Here is a 27,924-nt window from a genome sequence, read left to right on the forward strand (position 1 = left end):
TTGGTTCAGGTCGTGAGTTGGAGCCCTATGTCAGACACCATACTCAACATGGAGTCTGAGATTCTCTCTCTCCTTCCCTCTGTGCCCCTCCCCTTGCTCAAGCCCACATGGGCACACTCCCTCTCTCTCTCTCAAATAAATAAATAAATAAATAAATAAATAAATAAATAAATATTTTTAAAAATAAGTAAAGTTATACGTAGATACAGAAAACTATAAACAAGTATGTAGTTTAATGAGTTCTTGTAACCTAAATCAGGAAATAGGACCCTGCAGCAAACCCAGGGCCCTCCATGTGCCCACTGCAAGTCTCAAACTCCATTCCAGTAAAAAGTGATTACTCTTAGAATGATCATTTCCTTGAGTTTGTTTATAGTTCCATCACCTAACTCTGCATCCCCAGACATTATATGTTAATCCTGTCCATAAAATATCTTGCCCATTAAAGTTCATTATGTCATTTACGTCTCTTTTATTTTTTTTAAAGATTTTATTTATTCATGAGAGTCAGAGAGAGAGAGGGAGAGAGAGAGAGAGAGAGAGAGAGAGAGAGAGAGAAAGATTGGCAGAGACACAGGCAGAGGGAGAAGCAGGTTCCATGCAGGGAGCCCGATGTGGGACTCAATCCCGGGTCTCCAGGATCATGCCCTGGGCCGAAGGTGGCGCTAAACTGCTGAGCCTCCCGGGCTGCCCAATTACATCTCTTTTAATCTACCAGCCTCCCTTCCATTCCTTTCTTATTCTCATAATTCACCTGCTGAAGAACCTAGACCACTTGACCTGTGGGGTTTCCTGCAACCTGGATTCTTATTGCACGCTCATAGTGCAGTTTAACATAATCCCCTGTTCTTTATATTTCCTGCAAAACTAGCTGGATCCAGAGACTCTGTGGAGTTGGGTTGGATCCCATTGGTAGGACTCTAAGTGGTGTGGCATTCTTTCATCTGGAGGCACATGATGTTCAGTTGCACCTACTAGTGTGGTGTTAGTAGCTCTGGTGCTCAATGCCAAGATCCATTAAATCACTACAAGTTGGAAAATGGTGATGTTCTATTATTTCTCTTTTACTTGGGATACTTTTGACTAAGAGATGTTTCCCTTCACCCACTATTTTGCTACTCAGAGATATTGTCAGCAGTGTGCTTAAGCCACATTTTACCAGCTCTTGAGAGTCAGTTGTGCATGTCTCTTCCCAATCCTATGTTCATTGAGATCACATTGGTAGCTTGAAATTGGCCATGGTAAGAGAATTTACAACATGGAAGTTGGCAAATGGTATGAATCAGGGCTTTCCCCCCAGAGTCAGTTGTTAGACATTCACCAGCACACAACTGGCTATAGTTTATATAGGAAAGACAGGTTAAATACTCCATTCTTCCCCCTTTATTTGCCAGCTTTCAAGGTAATGAATTGGTTCCCTAGCATTTTCCAAAGATAAATAAGATTTTTATATCATTATGAATTCATGGAATTAAACATACTAGGTGAGTTTTAATTCAGTGCTATTATATCCTCATTGAGGCTCAGATTATCCCCACTTTGGCCAGTGTGGGGATATGATAGATGGGGCTCCAGCAGCTAGTTAGGCTTGTGATTTGTTTGAATTTATAGCCACCATCTTATTATTTGTTTTCTATTTGTCTCACCTGTTTTATATTCTTTTCTATAGTTTTCCTCACCTTATTTTGGATGAATCAACTATTATACACTATTCCTTTTTTCCCTTCTCTGAACTTGTTAATTATACATTTTTTAATTATTATTTTAGTGGCTACTCTAGAGCACAACATATATTCAAGCTCCTTATGTCCTTTTGTTCCCTAGTCTTTAGCATAGGTTTCCATCTTTAAGATCACCTCATGGTCCCAATGGCTGCTACAGCTCCAGCTATTTTATTCACATCCCAGATAACTGGAAGGAAGAAATGGGGAAGGGCAAAGGGGGTACATTATTAAAGAGCTTTCCTGGGAATCTTTTCCCAAGAGATTAAATCCCAATGGGCATCTTTATCCGGGGTGCAGACTAGGAAATGTAAAGTTTCAGTTGGGCACAATACCCAGGACTTTGTTACTAAGGAAGAAGTGCAGGATGGATACTGGGTAGGCAATGTGCAGTTGCTGCCTTACTTTAATCTCTTTAGATCTCATCTGAAAAAGTAGGCAGTTAGACTGGAAAACAGCTAAGGCTATTTAAGAATTCTAAGCATAGTCAAAAAATACTTTTATACCTCTGTCTTCTTAGTAATTAAATGACAAATGGCAACTTTTTTCCTTAATGAAAATTCTTTTTACCTTTCTGACCTTTCAAAAACATATTTTTATATTGTGAAGAAAATTCAGTGTCAAAATCTAATAGAGAAGTACACAATTGAACAAAGCTCTCCATCTGGCTTTGTGAAAACATAATGTCCAATACCCTCTCTCCTCAACTCTTACAATAATCTGGAATTTTTCAGCAAAATTTTCTGAAGTGAGACATTTTTTTAAGACTTTGGACAAAGATTGTTAGAATGGTGGTGTTCAGGTGTTTCAGAAATGCAGCTGAATGAGAGCAATACAGTGATCTGTCTGTAGAAAGGGATGGATGGTGTGGATACAAGTATGTAGGATTATAAACTGAGAACTGTAGGGCTCAGAGGGACCTCACATGGAACCAATTTTCCTTGTAAGGGAAGGAAATAGAGGAGTTAAGAACTTTTGGAGGGTCACATTTGAGTAGAGCTGGCTACAGATCAAGTTGCTCCCCTCTATGGATAACACTGAGTCATATCTACTAATACCACATTTGATAGGGCCTAGTTTTGCTTTCGTTGGTTGTAAAGTCAGGCACTCCCACTTTTGCCAGTGCAGGAGGGAAGGAACCCTAACCTAAAATGGAAGTCTGACTTCACTCCTGAAGTCTTCCTTCTATTGCCTTCAGCTCTGCTTTCGAGCCATCTCCAGTCCCATTGGTTGTGGCTCTGCCCTTGAGGCCCACAGGATAGGCTGAATTTGTCTTGTACTACATGGGCCCCCAGAGAATGGAAACAGCCATAATCTTCCCCGATATGGCTGATTTTTTTCTCCAAGAACTCCAGATCCCCATGGGGGAATTGTAACTATTGATAACCCCTTTCTGTCACAGAGCTCATCTATAGTTGTTTGCTGCAGAGTGTCCCATGACGCACCTGCCAAGAACATGTGCTCAGAGACTGCCGCCTTGCATGTGTCCCAGGAGTACTTCCCTTTGAATGGAGGGTGCAGGTGCTGCAGCAGCCATTACAGAAGCCGAAGGCCCATGGGTGGTAAGGCCTCATACTTACTTTTCTGGGTTTGCTGGACAGACTGCCCTTGCTGATTTGGATCTAGATTTTAAAGTTGCAGGGCAGTTTGTGAGCAAACTAAAAATGCTTACCGTATACTGTGAAGATGGCACACTGTAAGACAAGTAGAACCTTCCATTTGTTTTTCTGGTAATGGTGAGTAGCTGTGTCCAGCTATCCATAGGCTAGTTCCTCCAGATACTACAGGCTGTGAAGTATTTTATCCAGACAGGGACTCAGTCTATCTCCAGGATACAAAGATAACCTTCCCATCAATGACTCACAGAGGAACAGAGCTGGGAAGAAATCTGAGGGACTGGCTGGGTGGGCCCCTCTATGGATGAACAAATGATGCACAGTTATATCCGCTGTTCCAGTATAGCATCTGCTGTAACTGGTCATACAGACCGATAGTCCATTCTTCTTCCTTTTCAAAGGAGTCATTTCCATGGAAAAGAAACCCATAACTTCAGCTAAGAGACTTCTGTCCCCACCCCGAATCTCTGTTTCCTTGTCTGTAAATTGAGAGAGATGTCCTTAAAATATCCAAGACCTGTTTTGAGTTCCATGACAAGTGAGACTAGAGTCAAAGATTGAGCTAGGGATAGGATCTTGGCATTCTAGGATCCAGCCCAGGGCCAAGCATATACTCCTTGCTGCCTAGCCTCATCTCCTGCCCCTACACAGCGAAATAGAAAGAATCTTTCCTTGTCTTTTCAGAACTTGTAATACAATTATTCTGATTACTACGGAGAGCACTTACCACTAAACACGAGGATTCATTTTCTGTAATGCTGATATTTCATATCAGGATCCTTTTAGGCTCAATTAGCCTCATGGAAGATAATGGAAGGCACTTGCAATCTGTACTTTTAAATATACATGCAGTTGTTTAGACACCTTTTGTTTGTTCCTCAATGCTGCTCCATGAGAAAAGCAAGTATAAAGGTGCTTATATAAAACCCAATATTAATAATTAAAACATTGCCTGATTAGCTTAAGTACTGATGGCAATACTATTGGGCAGGTGCTTTATATAGAACCCCCCTGAAATCTGAGCAACATTTAAAGAGGACCGAAGTCCACAAACCTAAACCGATTCAATTACTGATAGGTATCGATAAACACATGAAAGCATATTTTAGCTTCACTGGTAATCACATAAATGCAAATACATTTTTAAAATGATGAGATATCATTTTGTTACCTATAAAATTAGTAAAAAAGTTTTTTTTTCATGATGCTCAGTTTGGCAAATGTGAGGCAAAATGGGTTCCTGTATGTGCACAGCGAATTGATTCATTTCTCCTGGAATGCAGTTGAACAGTATGTATGAAGAGCCCTTTGACTCAAGAATTCTACATCTATCTATCTATCTATCTATCTATCTATCTATCTATCTATCGTCTATCTATCATCTATGTCTTTTTTGAAGATTCATTTTTTTTGAGAGAGAGAGAGAGTGCAGGCAGGAAAGGGGCAGAGAGAGGGAGAGAAGCAGACTCTACCCTGAGCATGGAGTCCCGTGCAGGGCTCGTCATGGGGCAGTTGTGGGACTTGATCTGATGACCCCAAGTTCACAACCTGAGTTAATATCAAGATTTGATTGCTTAACCAATGCACCACCAAGTTGCCCCAAGAATTCTGCTTTTAGGAATTTTACTCTAAAACATAATCAAGGAGGCAGATGTTGATTTATGCACAAAGGTGTTAATCATAGCAATTTTAGGGGGAAATTGGAAACAATGTCTAAAAATAGGTGAATGATTAAATAAATTACAGTATGTCTTCATGAAAGACCATTTTGAAGCATTACTGATCATGGTTTTAAAAACAGTTAACATGGAAAATGTTAGGCTATAATGTCCAGTCAAAAGAGTAGAATACAAAATTGTATGCCACGTAGTCAATTTTGTAAGAAACAAACTAAACAGAAATAGAAAAAGATGATGATATATAGTAAGATTATGGGTTTTCTTTTCTAAACTTTTCTGTATTTTCTAAATTTTTTATCATGGATGTGTATTATTATCATAATCAGAAAAAAAAACCCAACAAGCGTTATAAAAAAGAAAAGAAAGGCCAGGGGTAAGGTAAATTCATGATGATATCAAGGGTAGAAGTGTTTGCAGAGACCATAGAGGTCCATCTTGCCCTTCCCAGAGCAGCTCAGAGACGTCCTTATTTTGATGCAGAGCCACAATAGTCAAGGAAAGTCCAGTATGCATAAACACATCTTTAAGCCAGCTGTGAATTCACTTTGCTCCTTCCCAACATCACTTGGGGCTGCTTTCCTGAACACAGCCCCTCACAACTGAACCACCTTAGCATTTCTCATTCTTAAATGCTTCATGAATGTCTCATGAACACTGTGTTCTAAACTGCCCCTTCCTTCAGCCACTCTGAACTCTGGTTCAGACTCTGCTGCAGGTTAAGAGGGAACAAGGTGCAGGAAGACCACTACACCCCTCCCCCCCAAAAGAAAGGAAAAAGCACCAGGCTAGCCTCACCTCCAAGGTCTGGAAGAAAGGGGGATAATGTATTCCTGCCATTCCCCACTGGCTTGACTCTCCCCATCCAAGGCAGAAACTCCAGTAGGGAGAAGGTCATAGCAGCAGTGGAGAGGTGACAGCAGCCCACTACACTGCATGAAAAGCAGTGTTCAGCTTTAGGTAATGATCTTTCTAAGAAATCCTAGGGATCAGAGAGGGTCCAAAGACTGGGACAAGGATGAGGAAGGATCTTTCCTAGAACTATTTTGAGGGAGCCTGGCTGGAGAAGTGAGGACTCAGAGTATCAGATATCACCCCTGTCTAGAATGAAAGGGGGGTTAAACCTACTTTACAGTGACCCCAATGATAGAAGCTGAATCAACAGGTAGAACTCACAGGGAAGCAACTTTTGACTCAATACAAACAGGCACTTATTTTTAAAAATATTTTATTTATCTATTCATGAGAGACAGAGAGAGAGAGAGAGAGAGAGAGAGGCAGAGACCCAGGCAGAGGGAGAAGCAGACTCCTCACAGGGAGCCCAAAGTGGGACTTGATCTGGGGTCTCCAGGATCACACCCTGGGCTGAAGGCGGCACTAAGCTGCTGAGCCACCAGGAGCTGCCCCAAGCAGGCACTTATAGTTAAACATAATGTACTTAAAACTTGTTTTGTTGATTATATAATATTTGCACATGGTAAAAACATTGCAAAGCCACAAAGAGATGTACAGTGAAAAGGAAATTGTCTTCCTACATCTGTCCCTCAGCCACATGTCAGTCCCAAGCCCCCTGCCTCCCGCCAAACTACCCACCCTTCCCACCACCAGGCAACCAATATTGGTAGTTTCTTGTATATTCTTCCAGAAATAGTCTATGGTCTTATGGAGTCTAAATACATGCATACTAAGGCAGGAAACCACAAATGTTGGAGAGGATGCAGAAAAAAGGGAACCCTCTTACACTGTTGGTGGGAATGTGAAATGGTGCAGCCACTCTGGAAAACTGTGGAGGTTCCTCAAAGAGTTAAAAATAGACCTGCCCTACGACCCAGCAATTGCACTGCTGGGGATTTACCCCAAAGATGCAGATGCAATGAAACGCCGGGACACCTGTACCCCAATGTTTATAGCAGCAATGTCCACAATAGCCAAACTGTGGAAGGAGCCTCAGTGTCCATCGAAAGATGAATGGATAAAGAAGATGTGGTTTATGTATACAATGGAATATTCCTCAGCCATTAGAAATGACAAATACCCACCATTTGCTTCAACGTGGATGGAACTGGAGGGTATTATGCTGAGTGAAATAAATCAATCGGAGAAGGACAAACATTATATGGTCTCATTCATTTGGGGAATATAAATAATAGTGAAAGGGAATATAAGGGAAGGGAGAAGAAATGGGTAGGAAATATCAGAAAGGGAGACAGAACATAAAGACTCCTAACTCTGGGAAATGAACTAGGGGTGGTGGAAGGGGAGGAGGGCGGGGGGTGGGGGTGAATGGGTGACGGGCACTGAGGGGGGCACTTGACGGGATGAGCACTGGGTGTTATTCTGTATGTTGGCAAATTGAACACTGATAAAAAATAAATTTATTATTAAAAAAAATAAATACATGCATACTATAAGCACATGACACAGACTATTCTATATATATCTTTTTTATTCAAAACGGTTTAAGATTATTCTTTATTAATCCATGGAGTACCACCAACTTCTTTTTAATGATTGTATATAACTCTTTGTATGACTGAATTATAATCTATGAAGGTCTCTTCTTAGTAGGCATTTCGGATGTTTTCAGTTGCCAGCCATTATATAAAATACTTCAGTGAATATCTTTGAATGTATGAAACACATGTGTAAATACTCTGTAGAGCTAATTCCTAGAATTGAAACTGTTAAGAGATCTTTTCAATATAAAAGTTCAAAAACATTTAATAACATTAAAAAATTCAGAAGATACAAAGGGTATGTGTGAAAGGTTAGCTTTCGTTCCAGTCCTTCAGCCTTTTTTAGTTCTTTTTCCCCCTTATCAACCAGTGTTAAGGGTTTTGTATATATTCTTGAATACTGATTTCTTTCTGTTTTTAAAAGTGCAAATGGTAGCACATTGTATTTGTGATTTTGTGCCTTGCCTTTTTTTTTAGATTTTATTTATTTATTCATGAGAGAGAGAGAGGCAGAGACACAGGTAGAGAGAGAAGCAGGCTCCATGCAGGGAGCCTGATGTGGGACTCAATCCCAGGTCTCCAGGATCACACCCTGGACCGAAGGCAGCGCCAAACTGCTAAGCCATGGGGGCTGCCCTGCACCTTGCTTTAAAAAAACTAACAACATATCATAAAAATTGTTTTCAATGGGTAGTAGCTAAAGAGCTTTCTTTTTCTTTTTTTATAGTTATATGGCATTTCATTAAATGCATGTGCCATAATTATGATGGGCATTTTGGTTGTTTTTTTTTTAATTTTTATTTTTTAAAGATTTATTTATTTATTTATGATAGAGAGAGAGAGAGAGAGAGAGAGAGAGAGAGGCAGAGACACAGGAGGAGGGAGAAGCAGGCTCCATGCCGGGAGCCCGATGCGGGACTCGATCCCGGGACCCCAGGATCGCGCCCTGGGCCAAAGGCAGGCGCTAAACTGCCGAGCCACCCAGGGATCCCCCATTTTGGTTGTTTAAAATGTTTTGCTATTGATCCACATTTAAAAATTTTTCATAAAAAATAAAAAAATAAAAAAAATAAAAATTTTTCATAGATATTGCTAAATTGCCCTTCAGAGAAAATGTAGCAATTTACACTCCTGCCAACAAAACATGAGTTTGTTTTTCAACGTCTCCAACAACACATGTATTAGGAAACTTCCAATCTTTGCCATTATGTTAGATAACATGATATCTCAGTGTTGCCTTTATTTCCATCTCTTATGAGTTTGATGGAAATGAACCATTTGTAGATGAACCATTTATAATTGCTTTATCATGAATTAGCTATTCCTATCTTTTGCCCATTTTTTTATAGGGTTGTTGGTCTGTTAATTACTGCTTTTTAGAAACTTTGTATATATGTATATATATGTGTGTGTATATATATATGTGTATATATATATATATATTTAGAAACTGCATATATATACCTTATTTATTTATCCCTTATTTGTTATCTGTATCGTATTTTCCCTAACTTTTCATTTATCTTTTGACTAAGCTTATGTTGGTTTCCCCCATGCAAGATTTTTAATTTTTATGTAAAAATGTCTATTGATCTTTTGTTTAATGTTTATGATCCTTCTTGTACATTAGCCAGTATTTTCTTCTAGTACTTTTTTGATTCCACCATGAAAATATTTGATTCATTTGGATTTTATTTTAAAATGAAGAGTAAGATATAAGAAGTAAGATAGGGATTCAACTGTTTTATTTTTTCAGATCATCATATAATTTATTTAAACTTCAGGGGCTCCTGGGTGGCTCAGTCAGTTGGGCCTCTGCCTTTGGCTCAGGTAGTGGTCTTGGGGTCTTCTGATCAAGCCTGAGTTGGGCTCTGTGCTCAACGGGGAGTCTGCTTCTCTTTCTCCCTCTGTGATCTCTTTCACTCTCTCTCAGATAAATAAAATCTTAACAACAACAACAAAAAAACCCTCAGAGATGTTTGAGGGTCAGGACCCCATGTGATTCACCTGTGTTCTCCATAGCACTCCTTACTAATACCTAGCACTTGATGAGAATCAAGATATCCATATATCTGTGTTCTGAGCGACTCCAAAGCTCTGGAACTTTCTAGGACACTATCACCATTATAGCACATGCCTTACCCATACTCTCCTAGTCAATGTTATTTTAATGAATGAATAAATGTGGATGTATTTAATTTGGGCCACATCAGGCTAGCAAAGCACAGGAATTCACAGAGCCCAGTCAGCCCAAGTATATGCCTCTATACATCCAGCGTGGGGCTGGGCCATTGCATTAGACAAAGCATAGCTCTGCCACTTAACCTCTGACCTCGAAGTAATAGTTTAACTGTTGTGTACTTCTGTTTTCCTCATCTGTGGAATGGGATAACAAAACCTAGCTCAGAGGAGTATTGTGAAGGTCAAATGAGATATTGTCTGTATAAGGTCTTGAAGGACATCAAGGTGATATGCCCTAAGGGATTATGGCTCAAGTGTGGACAATGCAGATACCATTAATGGCACATACCTAGTTATATGTCGTTTCCTGGTAGGACTGAAAGAGGAGGAGGCTGGACAGAGGACAGAGTTGTTGGGAGATGGTGGCTGTAAGTAGCTATTTCTGTTCCCCAAGTGACCATTCTCTAGGCATAGACTGAAATTCCCTCTGGAATCACACTAATGGACACATTAGTATCAGTTGACAAAGTATGCTCTAAAATGTTCTCCCATTAAGTTTCATGGAAAGTGGCAGGAATTCATGGACCATTATAGGAAATCTTCCATGACTTTAGCCTCTATAAACCGTAGGCTTTAGAAGGTCAGGCTATGCCCCCAACTGTATGATGCACAAAACATCACTTATTTTAAGACAGAAGGTCTGTAAAATCAGGTTATCCTTGTCTTGTCAATACTAGGATCAGAAAAGGATCTTTTATTTTTGAAAAAAATGTATGTTTTAATAATGGATAATTTTGTGAATGCTTGCTGTTTGGTTTCAAGCTAATCAGCATGTATAACAGTCATTAATCGGGGTCTAGGTTATATATTTCTTCAGTGTCATTGTGTTTTTTCATAATCCACAACTTAAATTTACAGTAGTTTCAGCATTCTTTCACAAAAAGTTCATCTCTTTTTATATTTATCAATCTACATCTTTTAAAAAGAGAAAAGAAAAAAAGAGAAGAAAGACCCAAACTCCACAAATTGTGAAAGAAAAAGCAGATTTAAAGTGTTAAGATCCAGGGATCCCTGGGTGGCGCAGCGGTTTGGCGCCTGCCTTTGGCCCAGGGCGCGATCCTGGAGACCCGGGATCGAATCCCACGTCGGGCTCCCGGTGCATGGAGCCTGCTTCTCCCTCTGCCTGTGTCTCTGCCTCTCTCTCTCTCTCTGTGACTATCATAAAAAAAAAAAAAAAAAAAAAGGTGTTAAGATCTGGCAGGTTCTTTTTATTTTTTCCGAGAGGGAAGGGGGTTGGGGAAGCGTGGAAGGAAAGAGAGAATCCCAAGCAGACTCCATACCCAGTGCCAGGCCCACTGTGGGGCTTGATCTCATAACCCTGATATCATGACTTGAGATGAAATCAAGAGTTAGACACTTAGTGGACTGAGCCACCCAGGTGCCCCAAGATCTGGGAGTTTCAAAGCGTATAATAATAGCTGCTTTTAATCAAATGTCTACAATACCCTGATTCTCTGCTAGGTGCTTTATCCTTATTTAATTTGATCCCCACAACACTCCCCAAGGTCAGTATTATCTGTTTATTATGATGTGAAAACTGAAAGGTTACATTAGTTGTCCAAGGTCACAAAACTAACAAGAGCAAGAGCTGGTATTCAAGCCACGTCTGAATCCATGGCCCGGATCCTTCCCAGAGCATCCCTGATTCAAAGAAAAGACTAAGACACAATGTCTCGGTACGTAGTCCATCGTAACAAAACATGAATAAAGCCTTGTTTTTAACAAAATCTAGGTCATCAATCTCTCTCCCTATCCTACACTGAAGATGGAAGAGAATGCCTCCAACACACTCCCCTGTGTCCAGGGTTTCTCCATGAACTACTTCCAGAATTCATGGTTGTAAAAGAGTGTTTTAACTGAAGAGGGTGTAGGCTAGCACTGCCCCTAGATCTCCCTTCAGTCAGATTTGCTCTGCTTATACCTGTCTTCTACATTGAGCTTCTATTTAATAGGCTTTGAATTGAATAAAGGATTCTACTGGTCTACCCTTCACCAAAGTTAGAAAAATACTAGGGGCTTCTGGCTGGCTTAGCTGGTAGATTGTGCATGCTGGGTGTGGAGATTACTTAAAATCTTAAAAAAAAAATTAAGATATTTAAAAAGTCAAGGTGCCATAGGGGCACCTGGCTGGCTCAGTCATGAGACTCTTGATCTCAGGGTCGTGGGTTTAAGCCCCATGTCAGGCATAGAGTTTACTTTAAATTAAGTTAAATTAAAAACAAAAACACTGATGTAGCTCAATTCTTTCTTTTATAGATGACACTCAGACCCAGTGGGCTTGCTAAAATCACCAAGAAAGGTAGGACAGATCCTTTTCTCTTTAAAGTTTTAATTTCTGGGACACTACAGGGAAACTATGGAATGACAAAGACAACCATCATGGGAAATATGTCCTAAGAGCCTTTCTGGCTTGTCAACCCAATAGCGGATGGTGGCTGACCCAGATTTAAGTTATGACTATCACCTGCTACTGGATTATTTTGATCAAGTTATTTAACTTTGCTGAATCTCTTCATCAGCAAAAGGAACACTCTAATACCTGTTTGTTGGGGTTTTGCCATAATTAATAGTGTATTTAAAATACCCGGCATGGGGATCCCTGGATGGCTCAGCGGTTCAGTGCCTGCCTTCATCCCAGGGCGTGATTCTGGAGTCCCAGGAAGGAGTCCCGTGTTGGGCTCCTGGCGTGGAGCCTGCTTCTCCCTCTGCCTGTGTCTCTGCCTCTCTCTCTCTTTCTCTCTATCATGAATAAATGAATAAAATCTAAAAAAAAAAAAATACCTGGCATATAATAGGTTTTCCTTTCCATCCTTGGAATCTTCCAGTATGTTGTTCACTGTCTGGGAGTTCTCTTCTTGCTCTCTTATTCAGGGAGCTAACTTATAGTCACTCTTTAGTTTTGTTCATTTCTTTCCTGGGTTTGAATCTAAGGTCTTAGATTCTAATTAAATGACCTTGGGAAAGTCTCCTCATCTATATAACAGGGGACCTAATAACATATATCACATAGAATTAAAAAATGAGATGACATGAACTGCTTAGAACATTGACTAACATTGACACCCATGAGCCATATGGGTGGCTCAGCGGTTGGGTGCCTGCCTTTGGCCGAGGGCGTGATCCTGGAGACCTGGGATTGGGTCCCACATCAGGGTGCCTGCTTCTCCTTTTGCCTGTGTCTCTGCCTCTCTCTCTTTCTGTGTCTCTCATGAATAAATAAATAAAATCTTTTGTTTCAAAAAAAAGAACATTGACTAACAAATATTAGGTTTCAATAAATTTTAACAAGGGCAGTTTGTGGGGTCCACAAAATAATTCTGGGTGACTCTCTTTCCTTCATAAGTAAGCTATTCACATTGCCTGGAAGCTTAGGATCTTAATGCTTTGTTCTTGGAGTTCAGGAATTTCACCAGGGCATGTTTTTAAAACTCTGTTCTGCCAATCTCTGTCTTTTAATTGGTATATTTAGACTAGTTACATCTACTGTAATTATTGAAATATTAGGACTTAAGTCTGACATTTAATTATTTATTTTGTTTGTCCCCTATTTTCCATTCCTATCTTGCATGCTTCCCTGTGAATTACTTGAGCAATTTTTTAGAATTCCAATTTGAATTGTCTATAATGTTTTTTAGTGTATTTCTGTATAGTTTTTTAGTCAAATATAAAGTTACATTTTTTTGTCAAATATAACTTATCACAGTTTACTGATGCTGACATTTTACCACTTCAAGTGAAATGCACATTTAGGTCCCTTTACCCTCTCTCCTTTTTAATATGATTGTCTTAAATAATTCAAAAAAATTTTTAAAAGATTTTATTTGTTTATTCATGAGAGACACAGAAAGAGAGAGGCAGAGACAAAGGCAGAGGGAGAAGCAGGCTCCATGTAGGGAGCCTGATGTGGTACTCGATCCTGGACCTCCAGGATCACTCCTTAAGCCGAAGGCAGACTCTTAACCGCTGAGCCACCCAGGTGTCCTGATTATCTTAAATATTATATACATTGAAAACATCTAACAATATTATAATTTTTGTTTCCAATACCAAACATAAATCAGAAAACTCAAGAGGAAAATGACATTTTATTACACTAACCAATATTTTTATTCTTTCTGTCATTCTTTCTTTATTTCTGATATTCCAAGTTTCCTTCTTTTTTTTTTTCTTTTTTAAGTTTCCTTCTTTTATCATTGCTTTTGTGTTTGAAGAATTACCCCTAGTCATCTTTTCAGGGAAGCTTTATTGGTCATAATTTCCCTTAGTTTTTCACTTTTATTTCTGAAGGATATTTTTTTGCTGGATATAGAATTTTAAGTTGATGCTGATTTTCTTTCAGCACTTGAAAAACATTGCACCACTTCCTCTGGCCTCCATTTCAAATGAGAATTTGGCTGTCATTGGAATTGGTGTTCTAATAGACAGTCCTCTATAAGCCATTTGTCATTTCTCTCTGCTATCAGACTTTTAAATTTTTCTTGTCATTAGTTTACAGAAGTATAATTATGATGCCTTGATGTGAATTTCTGTTTCTTTGTGTTTATCCCTTCTGGAATTTGCACAACTACTTCTTCGAACTAGACTTTTGTCTTTTGCCAAATTTGGGGAATTTTCAGCTATTATTTCTTCAACTGCTTTTTCAGTCCTGCTTTGTCTCTCTTGCCCTTCTGAAACTCTTATGAGTCTTAGCTGAACTCTGTTCTTTTTTCCCCCAATATATTTTTCTTAGTTGCTTGAATGGGTTGTATTTTATTAATCTTCCCTTAAATTCACCGATTTTATCCTTTGTTACCTCTGCTTTACTATTGAGTATATCCAGAGAGGTTTTTTTTTTTTTTTTTAAAGATTTTATTTATTTATTCATGAGAGACACAGAGAGAGAGAGGCAGAGACACAGGCAGAGGGAGAAGCAGACTCCATGCAGGGAGCCCAACGTGGGACTTGATCCTGGGTCTCCAGGATCACGTCCTGGGTCAAAGGCGGTGCTAAACCGCTGAGCCACCAGGCTGCCCTATCCAGAGAGTTTTTAATTTCTTTTGTTGTATTTTCCAGTTATATCATTTCCATGTCATTATTTTTTAAAAATAACATCTGTTTCTTTGTTGATATTTCCTATGTTTTCATCTGAGAACTCATGATTGCTTATTGAAGCATTTTTAGGATGGCCACTTTAAAAACATTGTCAGATCATTCTAGCATCTGCAGCTTCTCCATTTTGGTATCTGTTGTCTTTCCTTCATTCAAGGTGAGATTTTTCTGGTTCTTGGTATGATAAGTGATTTTTAAAATTGTATTCTGGACATTTTGGGTATTATGTTATGAGATTCTGGATCTTATTTGAATTCTGTTTTAGCAGGCCTTGGCAGACACTGTCCTGGTAGGGAAAGAGAACCGTGCCTTGTGACCACTGGGTGGGGATGGAAGTCCAAATCCCCACTCAGCTTCTGCTGATACCACCCTGGGGCAGAGTGGGAGATGTGTCTTGTGACCTCAGGGCAGGGGTGAACATTCACGTTCTCTACTTAGCCTCCACTGACCAGGGGTGGGAGAGTGGGAGTAGGACCACTGTGTGTAATTTTTTACTCTAGTGTTTGGCTGGAATGGGGTACATGTTGTCACAAAGACTTCTGTCTTGTTGGGCTGCTCTTTCCCATCCCTTTGGCTACGGAAATCAGACTTTTCTTGAGGCCTTTTTAAAAAAAAGTCTGTGCCCTTTGGCATTTCCTAATTGTGGGCTTCTCTAGTGCCTCGTTGGGGATATATAGGATGCAAAAAGAAAATCCACGGAATTTGTTGCCATGTTGTTTTTTGAGCCCTGAGGTGCCTGGCTGGTTTGCATTCTCTCCATCATTCAGAATTTCCTTATGTTTGTTTTACACATGTGTCTAGAGGGTTTAGCTATATTTAACAGGAAGAATAGGGAGAAATATGTTCCTCTATCTTATCCAGAACTGGAAGTCCTAGGTATATGATTTTATTTTATTTTTTTATTTTATTTTTTATTTATTTTATTTTATTATTTTATTTTATTTTATTTTATTTATTTTATTTTATTTTATTTTATTATTTTATTTTATTTTATTTTATTTTATTTTATTTTTTTATTTTATTATTTTAATTTTTAAGTAATCTCCACACTCATTGTGAGGCTTGAACTCACCACCCTGAGATCAAGAGTCTCATGCTCCACCAAGTGAGCCAGCAAGGTGCCTCCCTAGGTATGGTATGTGTTTTAAAATTACTGCTGAATAGCATTCAATGTCTTTTTTCTAGCTGAAAATTCAAGTTGCTTAAAATCCCTAAAGTTTTCTTCTTTTACTTCTTTGTTTTATTTATTTTTTATTTATTTTTTTTATGATAGTCACAGAGAGAGAGAGAGAGAGAGAGAGAGAGAGGCAGAGACACAGGCAGAGGGAGAAGCAGGCTCCATGCACCGGGAGCCCGATGTGGGATTCGATCCCGGGTCTCCAGGATTGTGCCCTGGGCCAAAGGCAGGCGCCAAACTGCTGCGCCACCCAGGGATCCCTTCTTTTACTTCTTTGATGATTGCTTCACCCCCTTATTAATTTTGCTCCATTTGCTGCTCTATTATGTTTATCTCTCCTAGATATATCAGCCATGGTTTTAACCTTTTCACTCATAACTTCCATTTCTTTGTATTTTTGGTTTGGTGGGGTTGTTCTCCTTTTTCATCTTTCAGGTCATTAAACCAATTTTCAGTGGTGTTCATTCTATTTTTCACTTCCACAATTAAAATGTTTAAATTTAGAAATTGTCTTTTTAACTTCCCAAAACCATGTGTCTTCATTCTGATTCTGTCTTTTTAATCTCTACTTGAATCTCAGAATTCTTATTTTATTTTATTTTTTATTTATTTATTTTTAAGATTTTATTTATTCATGGGGGCGGGGGCGGTGCGCAGAAACACAGGCAGAGGGAGAAGCAGGCTCCACGCAGGGAGCCTGACATGGGACTCGATACCAGGTCCCCAGGATCGCGCCCTGGGCTGAAGGCGGCGCCAAACCACTGTACCACCGGGGCTCCCCTCAGAATTCTTATTTTAAAAGCTTACTTTTTCTTTTAAACCTATCTCAATATGCGTAATCTCCTCTAGCTATTTAGCTTGGTCTTCTTCCTTCAAGCTATGGAGTCTCCTTAAATGATCTCTGATCTGCTTTGGCCACTCATGTTGGCACCTGGGCAAATCAGGATACGATGGCCTTTTGGGTAGCAACAGTGTAGCAATCATGAAAGCAAAGGAAGCTGATGCTTCTCCAGTGGCCTAGTCATGAACGAGGCTGGTCAGCTGGGCCTACCATGCTGAGGTGAGATGGCAGAGGCTTCTAGGATCTTCAGACATCTCAATATGAATAGGGGAGGGTTGGGCTTCTGTGTGCCATTGTATAGGTTGTCTACACTATACAAGGGTACCTGGTTGAGAGGATCAGTAGGAACTAAAATCCACTTGCTGATTGTATACCATGGTGTGGAGCTACATCTGCCTGAAGGAAGGGAACATTATTTTCTTGTTTTCACAAAGGCATCTGAGGAGGAGATGCTTTTTTTCTAATCCACATAAAGGTGCTGTATGAGCTAGTAGTGGCCCTGGGAGGGGTAGTTTGGCCCAACTGTGACATTCCCCTCTAGGAAGATAGACTTCAGCCAAGGTAGGGGTTTTCCCTCAGGGCTATGAGCAGCAAGTGGGCAGGGAGAGTTTCTACTCACCTGTGAAAGGGTCCCACTCTGTTAAAGCCAGCTGGGCCTCTCAGGTGGCCCCAGAATCAAAAGGCTTCACTGGAGACTCACTAGCAAGACAGGTACTTTCCAGGCCCCTGGGAGTTGGTCCTCCCCACAGTTTTAAACAGTGTGGCAGAGACAGCATCCTCCACCAGTCCTGCACTGGTTCAGTCTCCCTGGGTATATGTGACATCTCTTTTATGTTCTAGCTCTAGGCCCTCACATCCTACCCTCTCCATTCATTATATGTCTCCCAGCATGACTTACCTGTATATGGAGCTGGCTAAGAAAGGGAGTCAGTTATAGGATGCAGGACCACATCTTTAGAGGACCCCCTGGATAGTCACCCTAAAATGATTTATGAAATTTCTCCATATTATGATTGTGTTGCAGCCATCTTCCTCCCTGCAAGGATAGAGCTCTGTTACCCAGATAAACTTGAATTTGAATCCTGTTTGTTAGCTGTGACCTCATATAAATCATTTGACTTCTCTAAGCTTGTCTCAGCTTATACTCCTGTAAAATGGGGATAATAATGTTTGTGTTGCATAACTTAAGGAGCTATTGAGAGAATAAAGTGAGATGTTTACTTTGTCTGGGGTTTTACAAATGGTAAAGTGCTTTGAAAAGTATAGGAGCTGAAGAAAGTGATGATGGAGGGATGGTGGCATCTGCCTCTTGGGCTATGGGGAGTAGAGAAGTAGTGTGATTTAAAGCAGAATCCAGCCTGTGGTAGTTGGAGCAGATGTAGTGGCAAGACCAGAGTAGGGCCATGCTAGACACTGGCTATAACACCATGGGCATGCCATTGGAACTGATCTCCCAAAAGCTGCACCAATAGAGAAATAGAGAATTTTAAAAAGAATTAAAAAAGGAAATAGATGCTGAAACCACTTCTATTTCCAAAGCTGTTCCTTAGAACACTGAAAGATTTATCATCTGGGGAATGAGATTTAAAACTTGTCTGACAGGACACATAAAGAATTCAAATATTTTCAAAAAATTGTGATAATCATTCCTGGCTCTATCCCATCCTTTCCCTCTGTTCCCAACCCAGTCATGAAATCCATTGCCATTAGCAATAGAGTAGAATATCACTTTCTTTATCAAGAAGCAGAGAATATGATTAGGAATAGGGAAAGAAATGTAAGCAGACAAGGCTGATTGGAGAACTAAGGAAGCAGTCCAGAGAGGAGACATACTTTCTACATCCCCATCCCCCAATCCTCCTAATAAAGTAAAAATGGGCCATATTTAGGAGCATGAGTGTGATAAGGAGTCAGGCACAGTTTGGAGAGTACTGGGAGACAGGGCTCTCTTCACTAATACACAGAAAATGGACTCTCTCACCTAACTCTTTATTCATTGTATTTTGCAGTGAGCTGGAGAGTTCATTTTTAAGAAGTGAGTGGTGAATGTCCGCTCCTGTGTCCTCTAGGATTCTAATCTTGGGAGTAAGAACATGTTGTTTTTATGTCATCATTTCTCTCTATAGAGCAACAATTTACTTGTTCTCAAGAGGTAATATAATCCTCATGATAAGCACCCAGTTTCTTTTGCAGAGAATAGCTGAACCTCTCTTTCTGAGGAGATGACACTTTAGCTTCCTTATTCTCAAATAATCGTTCAGTTTGGAGTTCAAGAGATCTTGGTCTATAAGGTATCATTCTCTCCTTTTACAGAGAAGAAGATAGTATCTCAGAGAGGTGATGTGACTTTCCCCTAGCCACACAGCAGGGTAAGGACAGAACTGGGTTTTAGAACAGGACACTGCTTTTCTACAAGCAGCTCACCATAAGTGCAGCCTTGGATCTCCTATAGAGCTACTCCTAATGGTCTTCCTGAAGTACTCCAACAGTTCATGACCTTTGGCTCATCCTAGTTTCAAAGTAACTGCCTTTGTTATAGTTCAGTATTAAGTAGGTCTTGAATATTAAAGATAGGTATTTAGTTTTTGTGGTATAATAACACTCTCATAACCAAACCATTGCATTCCCTATCCAGTCTGCATTTGTGTTTATAACACAAGGCACAAGTCCATAGCTGGCAGTCAACAATGTTGGATGAATGACCTCTTGGAGGCCTATTAAGGAATCATATCATTTTAGATCTGAAAGAAACCACCAAGGTCATTCAGTCTCACTTCTCTTGTCTTCTGTAGCCTGAAGAGTAATAGGACTTGGGCAAGTAGCAAAATGGTACTAGTTTACCCTGTTTCCCAGACCACTGTTCACATTTTTGACCTGCACTGCCTCTCATTAATTTAACACGAAGGCATTAAAATTGCCAATGTATTTGTGTATACAAGTATTGGTGTACTGTATACTTGTGTACTGGTATACAAAACAGAAGTTTCTAACATTGGGATTCCTTGGTGGCTCAGCGGTTTAGCGCCAGCCTTTGGCCCAGGGTGTGATCCTGGAGACCAGGGATCGAGTCCCACATCGGGCTCCCTACATGGAGCCTGCTTCTCCCTCTGCCTTTGTCTTTGCCTCTCCCTCTCTCTCTCTCATTCTCTCTCTCTCATAAATAAATAACATTTTTAAAAAAGTAAACAAAAAAAAAAAGAAGTTTCTAACATCTACTGTAAAAACACTACTCCATACAAAATGATAGGGAAAGGTTTAAAAAAATTTTTTTAGCCATAAGGAATTTGATCATTCAGAGGAAGAGCAGAAACTCATCCTAAATCACTATAGGCAGTAAATCTGAAATTTGAAGCAGTAAACTATTCTATTTTGGGAACAATAGATATAAAATCAGGAAGAGTTAGGCATTCCAAGAAGGAAATTATATAGAAAAGCTTACTATTAAGTCAGCTCTCAGAATTATTTGAATGCAAAGGAGATTAATATGGAGAAGGGGAAGGTATGGGCACTTAGCAGATAACAAATGGCACACTCATGCCATAGAGAAAGCAAAACTTTTAGCTGAAATGGTACTTATGGGAAATAAATTCAAACCTCAGATGTTTTTAGTCAGGAAGTCTCATTAGGATGCAACACAGCTTCTCATTATGGGTTATTACATAGTGTCACTAAAAAAAGGAGAGACATCTGAGAGGGACAAGGCGTGATCAAATAGCCATATGAGAAATTTCAGTCTTGCTGTATCTTGCTCTATGTTAATATTGGATCATTTGATGGTATTCTCTCAACAAAAAGGACTTCAGAGTGACAAAAACAGAGATTAAAAGTGATCTAGAGTGAAATGACAGCTGTTAGGGTAAAGTTCTTTTGAGAAGCTTATGTATATTTTATTCATCGACTTATTTATTCATTCAACAAATATCTATAGAGTCCTAGGAAGATAAAAATAAATAAGATAATTGTCTTTCTCAAGGAGGTTTCAAGAAGACAGATATGTAAATAAATCATTGTAATGTAGTGTGCTTGGTACTTTATTTGAAGAACAGCCCAAACACAGTACAGCCACGAAGGAGGGGCTGGGAAGACCTTATAGAGGAGAAGATATTTTTCACCAGGATTTAAAGGAAGAAGAGTGGGATGCCTGGGTAGCTCAGTGGTTGAGTGTCTGCCTTCAGCTCAGGCATGATCTCATGGTCCTGGGATCAAATCCCACATCAGGCTCCCCACAGGGACCCTGCTTCTCCCTCTGCCTATGTCTCTGCCTCTCTCATGAATAAATAAGTAAATAAAATAAAATCTTTAAAGGAGGAAGAGTTTGTCCAGCAAGTTGTAGGTAAAGTGGGAAAAGAGAAAGCCTTCTAGGGTGAGGCATCAGCTTCTGCAAAGCACTTAGTTGTGGGGGGATTTAAAATCCCCAGTGAGGCCCCGTGCAGCTGTTGATGGGCTGTGGAGTCTTACATGAATGACTGCACTGCCTGGAGCCTCAGTTTCCTTCTGTGAAAAAGGAGCATGGGTGTCCTCACCAGGTACACTGATTATAAGCACGACTAAGTGCTGGGTAGCAGACAATGAACACTGTTACATCTCTAGTCACTCTTTTCAGAAGATCCCTAGATTTCAGGTATTCTTACCTATGCTCCCTTTGCAGAGGAAGAAACGGAAAACGGAGGGGTTGTAGAACCTTCTCACACTGACACGGCTTAACAAGAGGCTGTGTTGGGAGTTGAGGAAAGGCAGTTTGGCTCGAGACTGTATATTTTAGCACTACACTCCATGGCTTTCCTACATGAAATGCTATGTGTAAAGCACTTAACACAGTGCCTGGCACACAGTAGTACATTAATAAATCGTAGCTATTTTTACAATTGTGAAATATGATGTGCCCTAGGAACGTAAGGTATTTGCTGTAAGGTAATAGAATGATGTCTAGACAGCGCTATAGCCATATCAAGTCAGATTACTGAGGGCTTCATGCCACGCTAAGCACTTAGGATTTTATCACAGGGTCGAGAAGAGACAATGAAGGTCTCTCAAGCAGGAGAGTGACTTGCCAGATTTGTGATTTGAAAAGATCCCTGGCAGCATGTGGAAGAGGAATTGCAAATAGACTAGACTAGAGGCATAGACTTCAGCTTTGATGGTGAGGCCTCACCTAAGTAAGGCACAGGCAGCAAGCAAGATGAAGAGGAGGAGACATGGATAAGATGTGTTATGGAAACAGTGTTGACTGGACTTAGCTACCAGTAAGATAATGAGGGCCAGGAAGAAGGAAGAGTCTAGAAATCCCCCCTGGTTTAGGTTTAAGTGCCACTACCATTAGAGATATGGAAGCAATGCAGAAGGGGCAGTTTAGGGGGAAAGTTGTGGTTTAGTTGTGGCTCTTTTGAGACTGGGGCACCTGAAGAGGATTCAGGAGATGTCCAGCTGGCAATTAGGTTTCTGGGTTTGGAGCACAGAAGAAGGATGAAGCCATGCATCTGATAGAATTGCTCAGTGAGAGGGAAGAGGTAAAAGAGATCAAGAAGGGACATGAGGAGCATTGACATTTAAACAGCCAGCAGACAAGGAAGGCTGAAGGAGAAGAGCAATCAGAATGGGAACCTGGGCAGAGTGGGGACCCAGGAGTCAAAAGGTAAAATTGTTTACCCATTAAATCTCCTGAAAAAGCAGATGCTTCTGGCATTGGCAGCTAGGACACAGAGACGGAAAGGAAAAAATTCCATGGGCAAAATCTATACACACTGGCCAAGAGGGTTGAGTTCTTATTTTCCTTTCTGCCAGGTGCCTCCCTTAGTCCATAATAATTTGCTTTAGGGAGAGTAATTTGGTTATTAATCTTTATTTATAACACACAATTAAAAAAACTAAACTCTAGAGATCATTGTAGATGCACTGGAGTTGTAATAATGTGGACAGGTACAACACTTGAATTTTTTGGAGGCTTACTTTCTTTCCATAGTGGCTTGAGAACTTTTCACTTTTTTATCCATTTTTTCCCTAATGGTGCTTATCCAAAGGCAGAATTTGGTACACTGTGTCTAGAGTGGAGACGGGTGGGGAAGCAGACCCCAAAGAATAAAGGGCTAACTCAGCCTGGATCTGGGTGGCAGAGGAGCTGGGGCACCGAGAGAAAAGAGATCTTTGAGGCACTGAGAGAAAAGAGATGTTGCAGATTGGTTAGGAGGCCTTTCAAAGACAGCCTCTGAGGAGAGAGGTTTGGAAAAGAGGCCTGGATTTGGAAGTAAAAGAGAAGAGGTAGGTGCTGGAGTGCTGTTCTTCACCTGGGCCAGGTAGGCTCCAATGGCTGCGATGCTGTTTTTGTTTTTTTGATGAAGGACACATTTATTAACTTACATTTGTGCTTCATTCCATCACCAGAACGATCTAACATACCAACCTGATGGTGCCCCTTCCCTACTCAGAACTCCGTGTACCTCTCCTTCAGCTCTCAGCTTCTGTCCTTCCCTCATTGGGATGCTCTCATTTTGGGGTCTTTGTTCCTGTGGCCTCTGCCTAGAAAGCTCTCTCCACACTCCTCCCTTTCACTGGCCAAGCTCCTTGGTCTTTCTAGGTTTCTGTAGAGAGGAGGCCTTCTTCCCTGGCTCAGACAATGTAGCTGCCCAGCGACGGCACCCTGGGATCACAAGAAGTGCCCTGTATTAACAGCCCATTAGACAGTACATTCCAGAGGGCAGGGAGAACGTTTAATTCGAAGCTGTATCTCCAGTATCTAACATGGGGCGGGGATCCAGTAGGCGTGGAACAGATGTTTCAGCAAAGAAAAGAGGTCTTGGACAGAGGTATGCATTTGGGAAGGATAGAGAGGTGGTAGGACCGGAGCCAGAGGAGTCGTTAAGATGGCCCAGGGAGTCTGAAGAGGGCTGAGTGCAGAGTCCCGGGGCACCCCAGCATTTTAGGGCTTTGGGGTTTGAGGAGCCCTCGAAGCGACCAAGAAGGAAAGAGCAGGGAAGTTGGGGGTCACTTGCATCCCTCAGAGTCCTACATAGCTGGAGTTCTTCAGAGAGGCCTTGGAGTATGACAGCCAGGAGAAGGGTGGGGTGAGAAGGCCGTGCCTGGAGACTAGGTTACAGTTCTGGAACGCCGCGGGGCTGGGTGACCTTGGGGAGCCCCTACCCTCTCCTGGCCTCAGTCTCCCCGTGGGTACTCCGCGGACGCTGCGTGCCCAGGTGGGGAGCCGCCGAAGGCCGGCGGAGGCAGGGCCCGGGTGGGAGCGGGACCGCCCACTGCGGCGGGCCGGGACCTCCGGGGCCCGCGGAGGCGGCGCGCGGGGCTCCTCCCCCGGGGCGAGGGTCGCGGCGCCGGCAGCTGGCGAACCCGCAGCTGCAGCCTCAGCACCTGCCGCGGCCAGACGGCGCGGGCGCGGCCGGGCCCTGCGCCCCCGCGCCCCCCCCACCTCCGGCTGCAGCCGCGGCGCGGGAGGCGGAGCCCGAGCCGAGCCCGAGCCGAGCCGCTGCCCGAGCCTTGCCCGCGTCCGTGCCCGCCGCCGGGCGGGGCCGCCCCTCGCCGAAAGCGTCAGCTCTCCGGGTCCGCGTCCGCGCGGCCGGTGCCTCCTCTGCAGGTAAGGGCGAGGTCCCGGCGCCGCAAAGTTTTGGGGGGCACTGACGGTCCCCACGCCCCGGGCCTGCGCCTGCCCGAGCCTCTGGCCGCCTGTTCCTCGGCTTCCTCCGCGCCGCCCTCCGCCCTGCGCTCCGTTTGCACCGCCGGCCCCGGGTGACCCGCGCCCGCCTCCAGCCCTCGTGTCCCCATCCCTGTGGGAGACGCGCCCGCGGACTCGCTCAGGGCCTGCAACGGTTAAATTTCTCACAGTATCAGTGTGTTGCTTAAGTTTTTGAGATCTGCAAAGAGCGACAAACCGGGAGGCGGGAGACCTGGGTTCAGGTGCGGCCGCGGCCAGCGCCAACTTTCTGAGTGACCTCGGACTAGCCAGCCCTGCCCCGTCTGGACAGCCACGCCTGGACCAGGAGGGGTTCGCCAGGGATGATCATCTGAAGTGCATGCCGGTGTTGCCATTTTGTGAGTCGGGGCATCCCTGAGTGTCTCAGCTCCAGGGCTCGGGGATAGAACCCACTGAAGTCAATCTGGGGCGGGGTGGGCCATCACGTTGCTAACCAGCAGCAGTTTGGGCTGAGCTGCAGGAGGGTTGTTGAGTCAGTCTCTGGGAATAGAGGGTGCTCCCAGAGCTAGGAGTCCGGGCTCTGGGTTTTGGTGACCCCTCTGCCACCCACGGACTGTGTGACCTTGGGCAAGTCCCCCCCCCCCCCCCCGCTGGTTTTGCCGCCCACGAAGTGGGGAGGGAGGAATGTGCACTAGATGATGGTTGTGGTCCTTCCGCTGTAAACTCTGGAGAAGTAGAGTCTTCCAGGTCTCTCTATTTAGGGTCAGTTTGGAACTCTTTCACAGTTTTGGAACATCCACCTATAGCACTTGCAAATGGGAAATAAAGGCAGCATTTGCAGTATGCTTTGGGAGTCTCGAAATAGACATGGCAAGGATTGGTGAATGCTGCCCTTCCCTCCTTCAGTGCTTTGGACCATCATAAAATATTCAACAGCATAATGATTTGTTTTCAGAGTGGCTTATAGATCAGGAAGCGTTTCTGTCTGTGAGTTGGTTATTTTTGTTAAAACCTCAAAATAATTTGAAGAAAAAAAAATAAAGCACCATTGTAGGGGTCCTGACATAGAGGCCAATATCTACCTGTTCCTAGCCTAAAGTGATGTTTTCCAGTCAAGATGATGTAGAAAAACACTCTAAATCAAGTACTTTTTGGTGTGTGTTCAACATAGGCATGGTTGGAGAGGCCTACAGTTTGGCAAGTACCTATTTTCTGGAACAGGTGCGTTCTGGTGCAGCCAGAAGGAGAACTCTCTCATGCAGGAGAACAAGCATGAGGTAGTTAACCCATGTCCTTCAAAGTGAGCTTTGTGCTTTTGCCCAATCTCCTGTCCCCCTTGTGCTGCAATTAGCGTCTCCCCAGTGTGTGAGTGAAATCTGCTACTGTGAAAGGGTTCTTATGGAAGTGATTTTATTATTTTATTTCCTTCCTAGACTTCCTGGTTTTAAGTTTCAAGCTTAATGAAATCAGAAAACTAGTAATAGTGCCCTTTGTGACCAGGGCAGGAAAATAGCAGAGTTGTGGTACATATGTTTGCCTTTTCCCAGCCATGCTCTGTAGTGGAAGCTCATTTGTCCAGAGCCCCTGATAGCTCAGATGCATTAGAATGCCACCAGTCACTTCCCTCTTCCTTCTTCAATGGTTCGGTTCGGCAAGTGCTTTCTCACCACTCCTTCGGGAGGAAACAAATAGGAAAAACACCAATAGGCCCTTCCCTCAAGGAGCTCAGGGTCTAGTGAGGAAGAAGGAGGAACATACCACAGGCCATTCTGGGAGTATTCCTGGGGGACCTCTGGGAACACTGAGGAGTGTGGATTTTAACTGGAGTTAATGGGGAAGACTGTGTCTTGGAAGGTGGAAGGAGGAAGAGGATTTCAACAGGTGGTGGAAAGTGGAAAGGCCATTTTAGGTCAAGGAACTGGTGTGAGCAAAGGTACAGGGTCAGGAGAACTCAGGGCCCAAATGGAGAACAGTGGGTCAAGTGGAAGTGAGGGGAAGGCAGAGCACAGAGTGGAGCACCGTGGGGTGCAGGAGGCTCTGAACCTGGGCTTGAATCCACACTGATTTGGGGGATATTGGGCCTCTGAACCTCACTTTTCACATTTGCAGAAGGGGAATTATAATTCCAAATATACAAGGTTAAATGAGATCATGTATAAAGTGCCTAACAGAGTGTTTGTATAATGATAGACACTTGATAATCGTGCCTTTTATTAGAGTGTTCATGGGCAAGCTCCATAAGTGTTGCTAGACACCAATAAAGTGAATGAATGGTGTCTTTTGTTTTAGCATAGGTATTGACTTGGAACCTCACCATCAGACTGGAGTTCTTGTGACAATGCAAGGGCAGGGGCTTTTTGTCATTTGGGGGTGCTCAGATCAGACGCTGACATCAACAGCAGACAATGCTCTGTAAATACTGTTAGGTGGTGGGAGGCCACAGAGAAGTTAATCAGAACACGCAATCCCTGCCTCCCATAAGCTTATCACTATGTGCTCAAGGACCTAGGTGGGGGGATTTGACAGTCAGACACAGTTATAAATATATCAGCATTGTCCATATATGCTGGGAACCGGGCACCAGCTCCCATCTGCCTTAGTGTGGGTTGCTGGGGATTTGTAGTAGCCAAGGACGGAGAATAGGACAGGAGGGTGAAGAAGGACACTGCAATACTTTGTGAATCTGTGTCCACCACATGGCAGTCATTCTACCGCCCTTCATTTGTTCATGGAACACTTATTCACAGAACACCTTCTCTGTGCCAAAGAATGATTCTAGGTGCCCCAGGAATATACTGGAACAAAAGGGAAGATCCCTGCCTTCCTGGAGTTTATATTCTAATTAGAGGAACATAGTAAACAAGTAAACATATAAATAATTACAAATTGGCTAAGAGCTGGGAAGGAAACAAGCAGGGTAAAGTGAGAGAAGGTAATGGGAGTGGCAAAGGAAGGTCTGTTGAACCACTGGGAGCTAAAGGAGACAAGGAGCCAGTCCAGACTAGAGCTGGGGGTAGGAGTGGGGGTGGCATGCAGTCCAGCTCAGTAAGAGGCAGGGTCGCTTTGGTGTGAGAACACAGGCTCTGGGCCACGGTGTCTGTATTTGAATACTGGCCCCACTGACAACTAAATATATTCCATTGTCAGGTTATTTAATCTTCTGGGCTTCAGTTTCTTTGACTGTAAACTGGGCATAATAACCCTACTTGATAGAGTTGTTTGGGGATTAAATGGATTGATATATGTAATGTACTTGAAATAGTGCCAGGTATGTAGCAAGCACCAAATGAAAGTTAAATTAAGAGGGGTGGGGGGATGGAGGGAGGTGGGGCGAGGCAGCAAATGCAAAGACCTGGAGGCCTGAAAGGCTTTGTGTGTTCTAGGACCAGACAGGCTGTGTGCGTGGGTATTATCACTACAGTTATGGGGATACTCCAGAGCAGGTTCTCTGCTCCTTCAATACAAAGCTATG

At 42.4% G+C, this 27,924-nt stretch overlaps 1 protein-coding gene across 8 annotated transcripts in view; it reads left to right on the forward strand.

Moving 5' to 3' along the window:
• The window catches only part of FRMPD1 (FERM and PDZ domain containing 1), a 150,991-nt gene that overhangs the window by 35,074 nt on the left and 87,993 nt on the right, over nt 1-27,924 (forward strand). For 4 of the 8 annotated variants that reach the window (XM_072841972.1, XM_072841973.1, XM_072841980.1 and 1 more), the window contains 2 exons: nt 3,124-3,283; nt 11,967-12,009. The gene's annotated coding sequence lies outside the window, so the exon portion shown is untranslated. Of the gene's footprint in view, nt 1-3,123; nt 3,284-11,966; nt 12,010-24,288; nt 24,396-24,668; nt 24,851-27,924 lie in introns of those variants that run through there. The other 4 variants (XM_072841974.1, XM_072841976.1, XM_072841977.1 and 1 more) reach the window with 3 other exon arrangements.

Source organism: Canis lupus, chromosome 10, assembly GCF_048164855.1.
Source record: "Canis lupus baileyi chromosome 10, mCanLup2.hap1, whole genome shotgun sequence".
NCBI classification, from domain to species: Eukaryota; Metazoa; Chordata; class Mammalia; order Carnivora; family Canidae; genus Canis; species Canis lupus.